At 44.9% G+C, this 14,044-nt stretch overlaps 1 protein-coding gene across 1 annotated transcript in view; it reads left to right on the top strand.

The window, feature by feature from the left end:
• Window positions 1-14,044, top strand: part of CABLES1 (Cdk5 and Abl enzyme substrate 1) — a gene marked incomplete at both ends in the record, with an annotated part of 110,954 nt that overhangs the window by 78,675 nt on the left and 18,235 nt on the right.

Below are 14,044 nucleotides of genomic sequence, written 5' to 3'. Positions count from 1 at the left end.
TAACCACTATGCCACCTGCCAGCCCATTTGTTTTTGGTTTTAACCTGAAGTGTACACTGACTTTGCCCGCCCCCCGCCTCCCCAGTGTGAATTGACCAAAGCAGATAGGCCAGTCTTAGGAGAGATCACCATCCATCCATCCTTTCATTCGTTCATGCAGTTAGGTCATGAGTTTTGCCTCCAGTAAACAGGAGACCCTGATGTAAGATGGAGATACAGGGTTGAATAACCATGCCAACCCAAGAGAATTAGAGACCCTGAAAGACATTGGAGAGCATGTTAACTCCCCTCAAATCTTTATCGACACCCACATTTATGTTAAATCTACCACCTGCAGTAAGAGCAAAGTGTTTGCCGTGAAGAGTCTTAATCTCAACCCCACCAGTCCAAGTACATTGCCATCCCTATATACTGCCTGTGTAGAAATGAGGTGCAACCATGGCACAGCCCAATTCACTTGGCCACCCGTAATCTATTGAGCACTGACTCCATGCCAGGTACTCTTTAAGACAGTGGGAAAAGGATGAATACAAAAATGTCTCTCTCTCCTGCTCTCTAAGTGTGGGAGACAGAAATTAGCTAGTAAGCTAACCAGCAAACAAAATAGCCAACAATCAAGTCCCAAATCATTTGTGGCTGGAGTACAGAGGTTGGAATTCAGTGAACTCAGATGGAGGGATCAGGGAGTACTCCCCAGAGAAGGTGGCTCTTCAGCTAGACTTAGACATGTAAGGTCTTCGACACATGGAGAAAGATAATCAAGCCTCACTGTTGACGTCTAAGAATGTCAGAAGATGATCAAGTGCTTTGCATGTTGAGAAAATGCGATGAAGCACCATTCAAAGTCGAATCCTATTTTCCATTTCTTTCTTCCTCTTCATTTTTTTAAAGTTACTTTTATTCATGATAGTATATGTACACACATGAGAGAGAGAGACACACATATCCCTATTAGGGGTAGGATGTTGCCATGCCATGATTCCCTTTCCCTAGCGTTCCAGATCATCGGAATGGGGCATGTGTAAACATGTCCAGGATGTTTTCAGGCCTACTTGGGAATCTGAACCTGTGGTCGTTCATATGGCTTCCAGCTGCAACCGTTTGCCACCAAGCACACCTCTAGGCTGGGCCTTGATCCCATTTTTGACTAACACCGCAGCTTCCAGTCCTGTGTACGAGGGAAGAAGGAAACAGAAGTAAACTCTGGCAGAAGGGAAGTTCTAGGATGTCGCTGACTGTCATAGGACCATCACCCAGCCCTTCTGAGTCTCTTTCCTCATGTGTAAAAATCTGGATGTTTGACTAGACATTCCAGTGATCCTTGGGAGCTCACAAGGTTGTCCTCATTCTTGTCTTTGCAGCTGATGTGGAGGTGGTAAGTCTGGTTGAACAAGAATTTATAGATGAGATATGTGGCATATATTCCCCATGGGTTAAGGATCAGTGGCTTTTAGTGCATATACCTGAATAATTACTCTTCATGCAGGGTTTGGTTTTGTTTTTGATTTTTTTCCCTTTTTTCTTTTTATTAATTCGAGGTTTTTAAAAATGTGTGGATCTGGCTACTTTTTGCAGTTTTATTTGGTATGTTTTCAGACATAGATCATAAGGATAGGGGCTTAATCAGCCTCGTTTGAGAACAATGTGAAATGTTTGGGGCATGATGCATGCCACCAGGCTTACACTCAGCTTACAGTAGGGTCGCAAAGATCTCTACAGCTCCTACTAGAAGCAGATTGCCCTGATATATACTAAATATGTGTGCGTTTGTGTGAAAAAAAAATTTTATATCTATCTCTCTCTATATATATATATACATCTGTCTAGGGTCGTTAGGAAAGTCATGATGTATACATACATACACACACACACACACACACACACACACACACACACACACATACATACACAATTTCCCCCCTACACAAGTGAATCATTCCCACAACAGGGCTTGGTCACACAATAATCCCCTTCCTTCAGTCCTCGAGTCCCTTGGACATGTACATGTATTGAGGCTGACCAGACCACGGACTCAAACCATGATCATCAGCACATGGCTTCCAGCTCCACAGTCTGGTATGTTACTGACTGTGCCACAGAGGCCAGACCTGCCCTGATCATATAACAACTTCCCTGCCTCAGTTTACAGGTATAGCTCTTTAAGAGAAGAGCACATTTTCTTAAGACTGAAAGTACAGTCAAATATTTACGTGAATGTGATAGAGGTGATAATACAGGGAGGATCATTTTTTGGGGGGGTGGGGGGAGAGGTTTTCGCTATAGGGCATCTGCACTCGCCAGACAGACAGACAGAGACATAGAGACAGAAAGCAAGAAATCACCCCCCAGGGGGGATGGTCACGCCACAATCCCTTCTCCTCCATTCTCCTCTCGGGATCTTGGGCACGCACGTACACGCGCCCGGCATGAGTTTTAAGCCACCGGGTCCGGGACGCGAACCGCGGTCGACTACGTGGGAGTCCAGCAACACAGCCATTATGTTAACTGCTGGTTCCCGAATATAGGGAGGATCTTTAAAATATTCATGAGAAATGTATATTATGAAAAAGTATGCACGGATTTCAAAAATTTTTGTGCCAAAGTAAACTTGTTCTTTAATTTCATTTTTATACAAGCTTGAAGTCCTCTCCTATAAGTTAAAATCTAAATATTTACAATGTGCTAGGCATTGTTCGAAGTACTGTGTGTATGTTTGTTCATTTAATATTCCTAACAAGCTCATAAGGTAGGTGTTAATGTGATCACTGTACTAGAGGCTCAGGAAGGAGACTCAGCAACCTCCCTAGCAGGAGGACGTGAGGGTGGGTGGTCTGGCTACAGACTGCTGGGTTCTCTCGCTGGTATGGGGCTGAGTTCACAGAGTAGGTCCCAAGAGCTCAGGGCACACTTAAGAGCCCAGTGTATTTCCCTTCAATGTCAACCCTGTGGGGCTGGCCTTGTCAGGACCAGTGACTACAGGCAGCCCTGGGGTGAAGTGCATCTGGGTAATGGCAGAGCCATAGGGTCTAGAGCAGCCAGCTCTCCTACAGGAATGTACCACACAAGGGCTGCCTCCTGGGGACCCCGCAGCAGAGCTGCTGGGGGTGGCTTTCAGAAGGTTCAAAAGTTACAATTCTGTGGCTTTGGACATGCCCAGGGAAAATCCCAGGCATCTCAGAGTGGAGTCTTGAGTGAAGAATAATCTGTGTAATTTCCCCATGTGGATATTTGTTGTTTTTGAATAGAAAGGTGTGGAGAGGGAGAAGATGGTGAGATTCTCCAGCTGTCAATAAGGTATTGACACTATCTGTCTACCGAGGTGTGGGTATTACTGGCTCCTGACCCTGAAGTGCTGCCTGAGGGAATCTCCTCAGCCCCTTAACACTGCACCCCAGTTGCGCCCTGAGCACCATCAGAAAGTGATTTAGGGGCTGGTAAGGGCTTTTCCCATGTCCTGATACCATGCATGAAAAATGCTTCTCTTTAAGAAAGGATCCAACAGTTACAGTATGGTAGTTAGTATTCACAGTTCTGCATGTGTCTTCACTTCACAGAAGGATTTGTGTCAGGGCTCTTGAAAATACAGAGCTTCCTTAACTGCTCATAAAATATTAATTGACAAAGTTTGCCTCCGTACACTTCAGGAAATCATCTGTTAGATAAAAAGAGATGTCTCTAATTACTGTCCATGTTTCTGCCTGTTTGCTTTAGGAACTCAAAGTCTAGCCTGTCTGAACTCATAATGGCCCCAAGGTACATGGGGATAGAGTGCAGAGGAGCATATACCGTGTCCTCAGTTGCCGACGACAGAATCCACTCTGGTGATGGCAGAGGGACAGTGGTTTTTAGAGTTCAGTGACTCTCCAGCAAGGCCCAGAAAAACAGCAGACACCGAAGAACAGCACAGTGGGAGGTGGTAGCACAGCCACAACCAACATACAGCCACCCTCGGGGCCTCATTGGAAACACTGCTGTTGGCTCTGCCCCTACCCCAAGCTTGCCAGAAGTTCTGATTTCCTCCAGGTGTTGCTTCCATCGCTAAATTTCACTTAAGTGCATTCTCTTGTCAGAACCTAGGCCACCCATGGGAATCTGGGAAATACAGTTTTTATCTATCCTGGGTACTGTGAGCTGGTTTATGGTTTCTGCCACAGTAGTTCACTAAAGAATTAACCTATCCCCAAACTGAACTAGAAGGTCACTAAAGAACTCCAACCCAAGCCCCTGACCCTGGCCCAGGAGGGAACCCTCAGGGAAGGGAGGTTCTATAGCAAGTCAAAAGGTCTCTTTCTTTCCCATGGACATGGCTCCTTAAAGTTAAGACAATTATTTTTTAAAGTTCATTTATTTCTCCTGAGAGACAGGTACCCTCAACAGGGTCTTCATGCCACCATCACCCACAGTGCCAGTTGGTCTGGATTATGGGGCACATACATATACACAACTGGCATACTCCAGAAGGTCTTAGGATTTCGGGACCTTTCCCATGCAGATCCAGCTGCTTCACTGCTTGGCCTAAAATGGAGAAAATTTCTAATCAGACTTCATAGATACTTGAATAGCTCTCCAAACCCAGATCTCTCAGCACCATCATCCTGCAGCCCAGCTGCCCTCGGCTTGTGGAAGTAGCATAGTCCTCTGCTCTCTAGATTGAATTCAGACCTCCAAGGAGCTTTGTCAGGCACCCCCACTCTCCAGGCTCTACACAAGAGTCCTTGTCAGTGGTACCCTTTGCTTAGGCTTGTCATAGCACTTAACTTGTCTTTATCATCCTTGAAAATGTGGATGTGTCTCAGCCCCCACGGGATCCATAGTGCTGGGCATAGTGCATAGTAGACACTCTGGTTACCTTTGTTGAATGAATAAGTAACTGATGTCTGAGGACTGTTTCTTCAGGCTTTCACGATTTGCTGATTTTATGAATATGTACATCTCCTTGCCCTGACAAATGATGACCAGGCTGTCCTTCATCAGGAGCAGATGGCGTCTCAGGAGCCTCCAGTTTGGGGCCTTGTTCTTATGGGTAACCATAAAATGGAGCTGGAGGGACAGATGTAAGAAGTGACCTAAAAGGTGTTGACAGAGATGAACTGACCAGGGCCTCAGGACCCCGTTCTCTCCAAGGGACTCTGTCATGCCCACAATGAAAGTCGCTAAGCCTAAAGTGACTTAGAGGATGTTGAGCTGCACCCGTATCCAAGTACTAAGCTCCCCTCCTGATCTTAATAGCCATGGGATGCACCCTTCCCCCCAGACTAGTCCCACAGTCAGTACAATTCTTATTTGCCTTTGCCAGCATGAGAAATCACATGTGCTGTGCACCTTTAGAGCAGCTCACAAATACTTACACTCTAAATGTCAAACCAAGGATGCCAAGGGACAACCCTGACTTCTGCAGCCTTTGCCCGAGCCCTGTGGGAGTCCCCTGCTTGCAGTGGCTTGGTTTCCTAGTCCTCCATCAACTCAGGTCACCTAAACTTCTCCAGACCGGCACCAGGTCACCAAAATGTAAGTAACACACAGCCCTATTTTGAGCCTATCAACACTTGACTTTCCTTGGCTAGGTACTGCTTTTGCTTAAAGCAAGGGATGTATTTGGACTAAATCCAGCATAAGTTAGACGAGAGTAGTTTTCCCAGGCTCAGTACCAAGGGGAATTTTATTCTGTTGCCAGAGCCCCTCTGTATAGTGATATTTAGGGTGAACTGAAGCCCCTGCATTGGTCCTCACCACGACCTACCCACACTCACACACAGTAGAATTCCTCCTTCCTCGGCCCCTCCTGGAGTGCAGCATGGCCATCTCTGATCAGGTGCATGTGTTAGGGAGCTGTTTGTTTGTTTGTTTGTTTGTTTGTTTGTTTGTTTTTGGAGAGGTTTTTGCTATAGGGCTTGTGTGCTCGCCAGAAAGATTTTATGAATATGTACATCTCCTTGCCCTGACAAATGATGACCAGGCTGTCCTTCATCAGGAGCAGATGGCGTCTCAGGAGCCTCCAGTTTGGGGCCTTGTTCTTATGGGTAACCATAAAATGGAGCTGGAGGGACAGATGTAAGAAGTGACCTAAAAGGTGTTGACAGAGATGAACTGACCAGGGCCTCAGGACCCCGTTCTCTCCAAGGGACTCTGTCATGCCCACAATGAAAGTCGCTAAGCCTAAAGTGACTTAGAGGATGTTGAGCTGCACCCGTATCCAAGTACTAAGCTCCCCTCCTGATCTTAATAGCCATGGGATGCACCCTTCCCCCCAGACTAGTCCCACAGTCAGTACAATTCTTATTTGCCTTTGCCAGCATGAGAAATCACATGTGCTGTGCACCTTTAGAGCAGCTCACAAATACTTACACTCTAAATGTCAAACCAAGGATGCCAAGGGACAACCCTGACTTCTGCAGCCTTTGCCCGAGCCCTGTGGGAGTCCCCTGCTTGCAGTGGCTTGGTTTCCTAGTCCTCCATCAACTCAGGTCACCTAAACTTCTCCAGACCGGCACCAGGTCACCAAAATGTAAGTAACACACAGCCCTATTTTGAGCCTATCAACACTTGACTTTCCTTGGCTAGGTACTGCTTTTGCTTAAAGCAAGGGATGTATTTGGACTAAATCCAGCATAAGTTAGACGAGAGTAGTTTTCCCAGGCTCAGTACCAAGGGGAATTTTATTCTGTTGCCAGAGCCCCTCTGTATAGTGATATTTAGGGTGAACTGAAGCCCCTGCATTGGTCCTCACCACGACCTACCCACACTCACACACAGTAGAATTCCTCCTTCCTCGGCCCCTCCTGGAGTGCAGCATGGCCATCTCTGATCAGGTGCATGTGTTAGGGAGCTGTTTGTTTGTTTGTTTGTTTTTGGAGAGGTTTTTGCTATAGGGTTTGTGTGCTCGCCAGAAAGAGAGAAACAGAGAGACAGAAAGCGAGAAGTCACCCCCCAGGGGAATGGTCACACCACAATCCCTTCTCCTCCATTCTCCTCTTGGGATCTTGGGCACGCACACACACGAGCCTGGTGTGAGTTTAAGCCAACGGGTCCAAGACTCGAACCATAGTCAGCATGGGAGTTCAGCGACATAGCCTTTATGCTAACTACTGGTCCCAAGGAGCTATCTGGATTTATTGGTATGCTTAGAGTGAAGACTGGTTGTGCTTACAACTTTTATATAATACAATTGAGCCCAGAGGCCCACTAGTCACTACTATGGATGGATTGCCAGATTGCATTTTATAACAGCAGGTCTACAGGCTGGGCGTGGTGAACAAAATACTTCTGAGGACATGAAGCTCTCTCTTCCTTCCAGCCTTTCTTCCCCCTAATGCATATACTTGTATGGAACATGAAGAGAGAATTGTGTTGTTTTGATTTTTCTTGCCAAATCCCACCTTTCAAAACAAGTGAATAGAAGCCAGTTAAGAGAACAGATGTTACCCATCTTTTTCACTACAACTGCAACATCAAACCTTCTCATAGCTGTAAACACCCTTCTCAGATGAAGCTTGTAAATTATACCATTTTCTGGGAAGAGACCCAGCCTTAAAACAGCACTTCTTTCCTCAACAAACTGCTGCCAAAACCAGCCTGAATCTTTTCGCCTTTTATCCACATTAGTCACTGCTTTCTCTTTTCTAGTGTGGATTTGTGGTCTGGCTTGGTGACCCTAAGCTTATGAAATGAGTTGCAAGCAACTTTCTTGACTCTCCTAAATAGACCCCACTTAATAAATACCTTGTCCCATGTCTCTGCCAGAAACTCCTGCTTTTCCTCTTGCTCCTCAGCCCTACTCTATTCTCCATGGCTGCTGTGGACTGTGTGGGACCAGGAGTGGGAAATCTGGGAGCTGCAAAGTAATTGATGGGATTAGATGCAGAGAGGGAAGAAACTGAAAAACAGGAACAAGTTAGGGTCCTGGAATCCTGAAAAGGAAAAGGACATTGAAAGAGGAAGCTGGATTTATGCAAACTTGACCCTTATTTATTTATTTATAGAATTATTTATTTGCTTGATTTTTATTTGTTTTTGTTTTTTTTTCTTGCGGGGAGAGGTTTTTGCTATAGGGTGCATGCGCTCACCAGAAAGAAAGAGACACAGAAACAGAAAGTGAGAGATCACCCCCCGGGAGATGGCCACGCCACAGTTCCTTCTTCATTCTCCTCTCAGGATCTTGGGCACGCATGCACACATGCCTGGCATGAGTTTAAGCCACCAGGTCTGGGACATGAACCGCAGTTGACCACATGGGAGTCCAGTGACAGCCATTACACCAACTGCTGGTCCCATCATTCATTTTTTAATTTGGCCAGAGAGGCAGACAAAGGGAAAGTGAGAAAGCAAGTCGCCAGGTCCGGGACTTGTACTGCTATCTGCCATGTGGGAGTCCAGCTCCTCAACTACCATGTCCCCTTTCAGCCTTAAACCAGGAAACCCAAAAGGGAGCCTTAGCCTCTCCTATTTCGGTACCTTCTTATACCCTCTGACCTTTGACTCCCAAGATCTACGCTCTTGTTCATACTATTGAGCTGGCTTTGTTTACATGATGGGGTAGAAAGACATCGTGTGAGCTTGTCTCCATTGATAGCATTGTACCAGTGAGAGATGCATTCTGAATTCCAGACTGCCAGCTCAAACTTTTGGAGCACAACCCACTGGTGAGTGAAAGACTGCAGACATTGTATTGAGGGCTGGCCATAGGGGAGCTGGCACCAGTGTCCAAATGCTCTTTATTTCCTGAAACATACAGATGTTGGTAGGTATTTCTGTATGTATGGATCTGAGCAGAAGAAAGTAGGAATGAGCCCAGGTAACTTGTCATTAGAGGGTAGAGTATGTGAAATAACTGAGCTAGGTGATGTGATGTGCATGTAGGAGCAGACCAGCCAGATAACCATAGCTGACTGAATGGTCCTCTCTGGGTTAGCTTGCTCCACATGCCTCAGAAACACGGTGCAAGGTGTCTCGAGGGACACGTTCTTAATTCTCAACAGCTTTACATGGTGTTTATGTCCTTAGCTTTTGGCATTCGGGGCTTTCAGATGAGGTCATCTGCTTGGGTCCACTTCCTGAGTGTTGATCATTTTGTGACACACAGAGCAGCTTCTTCTATTCTTAGAGGCTCCAAGCCTAACTGCTCCCTGCCTGGCTCTGAACCCATCCCCCCTCCTTCCCCACCCACTTTCCCCAGAAACCTCTCTTTTTGTTGTGGAAAATTACACGTTCACAAATTGTGTTTCTTTCCTCACACCAAGCATATTCCCACACAGAGACAAATTCTGGAATGATCTCATGGCTGAATCATGCCATTATCTGGCTGTTTATAGGAGCTGCCTTTAGACAAAGATTTTGGTGTAAGCTACATTAAGACCCCTTCATTGTCTGCCAGTTGGCCTTGGGGGGATGGCTTATCGACAGAGTGCTGAGTGTGAGAGGGGCAGGACTTCCAGACTAAAAGCTGTGTGGGATTTCACTTTTCTCCTGCCAGCTGTGGGCCTTGTTCCACTAACAGAACTGTGGAAGTTCAGCTTTCTGTTCCCATACAAGCAGGCAGATCTGATCCAAGATGGCAGCTGCACTGTCTGAAGAGGCTACAAATGGCCCTTCTTAAACTAAGGTAGATACTGTGTCACTGAGTTCCAGCGGGTGTGTAATCTCTTAATTAAAATTAGTTCACAAGTGGTATTTCCTTTCCTAATCCAGCTTTCAAGCTTTGCTTTCTGTGCAAATCTCTCTCTTTATTCCTTTCAAAGGGTTAGAAATCCTTTTAATATTTAATTGGCTTTTAAATTATTTACACATCAAAGTGTTCAATATATTGTTGTCCTTTAAAAAGCAAGTGCCTAGTGGAGTTCCTGGCTAGTGTTCCAAGGTATTAGCTTAGACACCATTAGAAAAATGGTCATAGAGAGAAGAGAAGTCAGGACAATCGTATTTTAGAGACAGAAATCCCTTGGTACTAGCTAATTGGATCACACACACTTTTTGTCTACTTCCCAGGTTTTAGAAGTATTTAAATCTGAAATCTTTTTTTTTTTCTTTTTATCTTTTTTTTTTTTTTTTAAAGGTTTTTGCTATAGGTCTTGTGCAAAAGACAGAGACAATGAGAGGCAAGTGAGAAATCACCCCCACCTCGGGGTGGGAGGAGATGGCCATGCTGTATTCTCTTTTCCTCCATTTTCCTCCTGGGATTTTGGGCACAGATGCACACCCACCCCACATGATTTTCAAGCCACCTGGTCTGGGACTTGAACTGCTATCAGCCATGTGGAAGTCCAGTGCCTTAACTACCATGCCACCTCTTGGCTCCCTATGTATGTGTGCGTGTGTGTGCGTATATATGTGTGTGTGTGTGTATATTTATATGTGTAAAGTAATAGTAATATTAGGTAATTAATTATGCTCCCTAAGGAAAAGGTCATAACTTGAACTTCATATTATCTAACAAGGAAACTCATTTTTCCCCTCAAGATCAATTCCATGTATCATGGCTTTGTGAGCAACTGGCTAGGTCTTTGCCTGTGAGCCAGAGAAAAGGAAACCAGAAATCTTTTTGTTTTCTACAAAAGATGAAACCAGAAGTTCATGGCCATTTTATGGTTAGTAGCAACCCAGGTAATCTTCTTTGGGCACCAAGATAGCTACATTGACTATCTGCTTTGGTCAGATGACCCTACAACTATGAAAGCACATGTTTGCTTTGTGTCATGGAGGCAAGACAGATCCAGAAGGGCTTCAGCTATGAAATTACAGGCTTTCAAGGAGAGCAGCATTAAATAAATTGTGGGGCCATCTTAGGAAGGAGGAGTTTACATCCCCAAAATGAGCCAACCTGTTTTTCTGCTCTTTGCTTAAGGATGTAACTGCTGCTTGGCTGTTGCCACAAATGCATTTTCATCTCCTCTTTTAATCACCCCCATCTTCTCTGAGCCTCTCCCATCCAGCCACTCCTATTCCCTTACCTCTCATTGGACAGGTTCAAAAGGAAGCCTTTGTTTCAAAAGACAAAAACTTGGTGCTGGATATTTGAAATGTGTTGTTGGCTTCAGCCTCTGTGGAAGTTAACGTACTTGCATAGCAGGATAAATAAGCCCTTTTAAGTATGTCTAAGCTGCATCATTACCCAGAGCTACAGGAAAGAAGGAATCAGAACCTTGGATTGTCCATGGTCCCTTTCCAGTGGTTCAGTTAGCAGTTCTACAGAAATGAGATCTTTCTCTATAACTTGGTTAACTGCGTGTAAGTTACAGCATTTAAAGCTTAATTCAGCCCTAGCCTCTGTGATATGGTCAGTAACATACTGGACTGTCCCATTTCAGTTGACCTGAAAACATGCCAGACACGAGTGCGTGTGCCCGGGATCCTGGCAGATAGAAGGAAGAGAATTGCATTGTGACCAAGCCGATAGAGGGTGTTGCTCTCATTCTCACATGTGCACACATCAAATCTATTTTTTTTTTAAAATCCACAGAATTTTGGATGTTATCTATGGTGTTTGAACTTGTCTTCCATTTTTTTAAAAGAGGTGGAATATAAATTAATATTTGAACTTGATGTATCTGAGAAAAAATAGGCTTTTCAAAGAAATTGCTAAGTCAAGCTTCAGTTTGCTTTTAATTACTTTCAGCTGCAGTTCCATATTCTGTGGTTCCCTCTCCTGATACTGGAGGGTTAATGCTCATGTTCAAGTCAAACAAATATTTCTATTTCTATATACCATCTTAATGAGGATTCAGAATAATGGTCTTCAAATAAAGACATTGAGATCGTATCACTATGCCACTGGGACTTCTGCTCAATTCTTTTTCACTAGAGTGTGCTTTTTTGTTTTGTGTTTTTGCTAGAAGTCAAGTGCACTTGCCAGTGTGTGGGGGGGGGGAGGGAAGAGAAAGCACCCCTCCCCAGGGAATGGTCACACTGCAATCCCTTCTCTATCTTATCTCTCTCTCCTTTTGGAATTTGGGCCTGCACACACACATGCCTGGTGTTTCTCAAGCCACCAGGTCTGGGACATGAGCCACATGTATGCCATGAGGGATCTGGTGACTAAAATCACCAGGCCACAGAACCAGTCTTTTACTAATGTTTCTTAAAGAGTCTCTTTGGGTGAATCTATACCATTCAGAGTTCTTTTGTGTGGAAAAGAACAACTCCAAAATCCTAGGCTTTGAAACAGTGGAACAGTAAAGAGGTATGGGCAGTTACCTTCTCTGTGATATTAGGTGGCACAACGGGAAATTGCTGTTTATGTAGCTCAAATACAGCCAAAGAACAGCAATTCATTCGGTTTGTGCTAGTATCAGGAGGACTCAGCCACATTTATCAGAGCACTTAGTTGAGGAAAAAAACAACCCAGAGAAGGTTGTCACTGTCTTTATGCAATGTACACATCAGATCCTGAGTCTTTTTTTTTTTTTTTTTTAATTGCCAGAGTGTGCATATGCTCACCAGAGAGGAAAACAAGATTCCCTCTGGTATGTGGTCATGCCGCAATCCCTTTTCCTCCATTTCTCCATCCTGGCAGGATTCTAGGCATAAATGCACATGTACCTGATGTGTTTTTCAAGCCACTGGGGCCTGGATTTGAACCATCCGGTCAGGATCTTGGGCTCACACTCACACACATACCTGGCATGTTTTCAAGCTGCCAGGTCTGGGACTTGAACTACTCAGTTGTCTAAGACATGGGATCAACAGGCCCCTGGCTTAACTGCTCTGAACACTTTTGAAGCCTTTGTTTGGATGATTTATACCTTATCACTAAGCGTTTACAATTCTGTGACTTTCCTATTCCATGCCATCTTTAAAGGTTAAATTTGATGTTTAGAAATCATTTATAGTTAAATCTGATGAATAGGATATGGGTGGGGAGATGGGGCAAAGCACTGATTAAAATAATAATGTTCAGGGATTTAAAAACAAAAGTATAAAAATTGAAGACTGTGATGGGATGGTTGGTTGCTTTTTTTCCATACAACTTTGGTGTGGATTCCAAAAGGGGCTCTAGAGACATTGAGCTAGACAGTACCATGGGCTCCCAGGAGACTGATTTAAGATGCCGCCCTTACTGGGTGCAGGAGGTCTTGGGTATTTATTTTGGAAACTCGTGAATAAGATTCTGATTATAGGTAGGATAAGAGAGTTGGTTTATCCATGGAAAGTCCATAGATGATAGCTCAACAAAACCCTGTTTTTCTTCCACATTTGGGGTGACCTTTGCTCCCTTCTCCTCACTCGCCTCCCTTTCTCTTGGTCACCTTGGGCAGGGAGGGCCTTGCCTTTGTATTTTACTTGTTCTTGCTTAGGTTGTAGGAGATGACCCTGAATGTGGTGCTTACGTCAGGGCCACAGTGAGACTGCTGCTTGTCTGAAGGCACTGGGCATCATAGCGACAGGAGCTGGGGGACTGGCAGTTGTTCCCAAGTGTGGCCACAGTTAGAATCACCTGGGGAGCAGTTAAAACTCTGGGTGCCCAGGTCCCATCCCCCTCCAACTAAATAACAGTGTTGGTGGGTGGAAGCCAGACAGCAGCAATGAGTTAGACACCTCTGGGGAATTTCTAACACTCAGCCAAGTTTGGGAACTCCTATGAAGGAGGGGAGTGTCCTTCAGAAATGGGAGCAGTTGCCATCTTGCGTTTCCAAGGCAATGTGATGCGTTATAAAGAGCCCTGGGTGCAAAACCAGCCTCTAAACCTGCCGTCTTTGTGACCTTAGCACGTCGTTTCCCCACTCTGGGCCCAGTTTCCTCCTCTATAAAACAGGATAATCACAGTAATAGCTGTCACATAGGGTCATCTTAAAGAACCAAAGAGACATGGGGTCGGCAGGTTGGTGTGGTGGTTGAGAGCGCTGGATTCCCACGTGGCCAACTATGGTTCAAGTTCTGGACCTGGCAGCTTGCTTTCTCGCTTTCCCTTTCTCCCTGTATCTCTGGTCAAATTAAAAATAGTAATGTAAGCAAATGGAATTAAATAATAACTCTTGGGGTGGGGGGAAGAACCTGAGAGACAATGTGTAGAAGTCTTTGGAAATTGTGAAGTGCTGTGCAAATGCTTGTTATT

The sequence above is a fragment of the Tupaia chinensis genome, unplaced genomic scaffold, assembly GCF_000334495.1.
Source record: "Tupaia chinensis unplaced genomic scaffold, TupChi_1.0 Scaffold000320_2, whole genome shotgun sequence".
NCBI classification, from domain to species: Eukaryota; Metazoa; Chordata; class Mammalia; order Scandentia; family Tupaiidae; genus Tupaia; species Tupaia belangeri.
The sequence above is the reverse complement of the archived record's forward strand: the minus strand, read 5'-3'. Positions and strand labels throughout refer to the sequence as shown.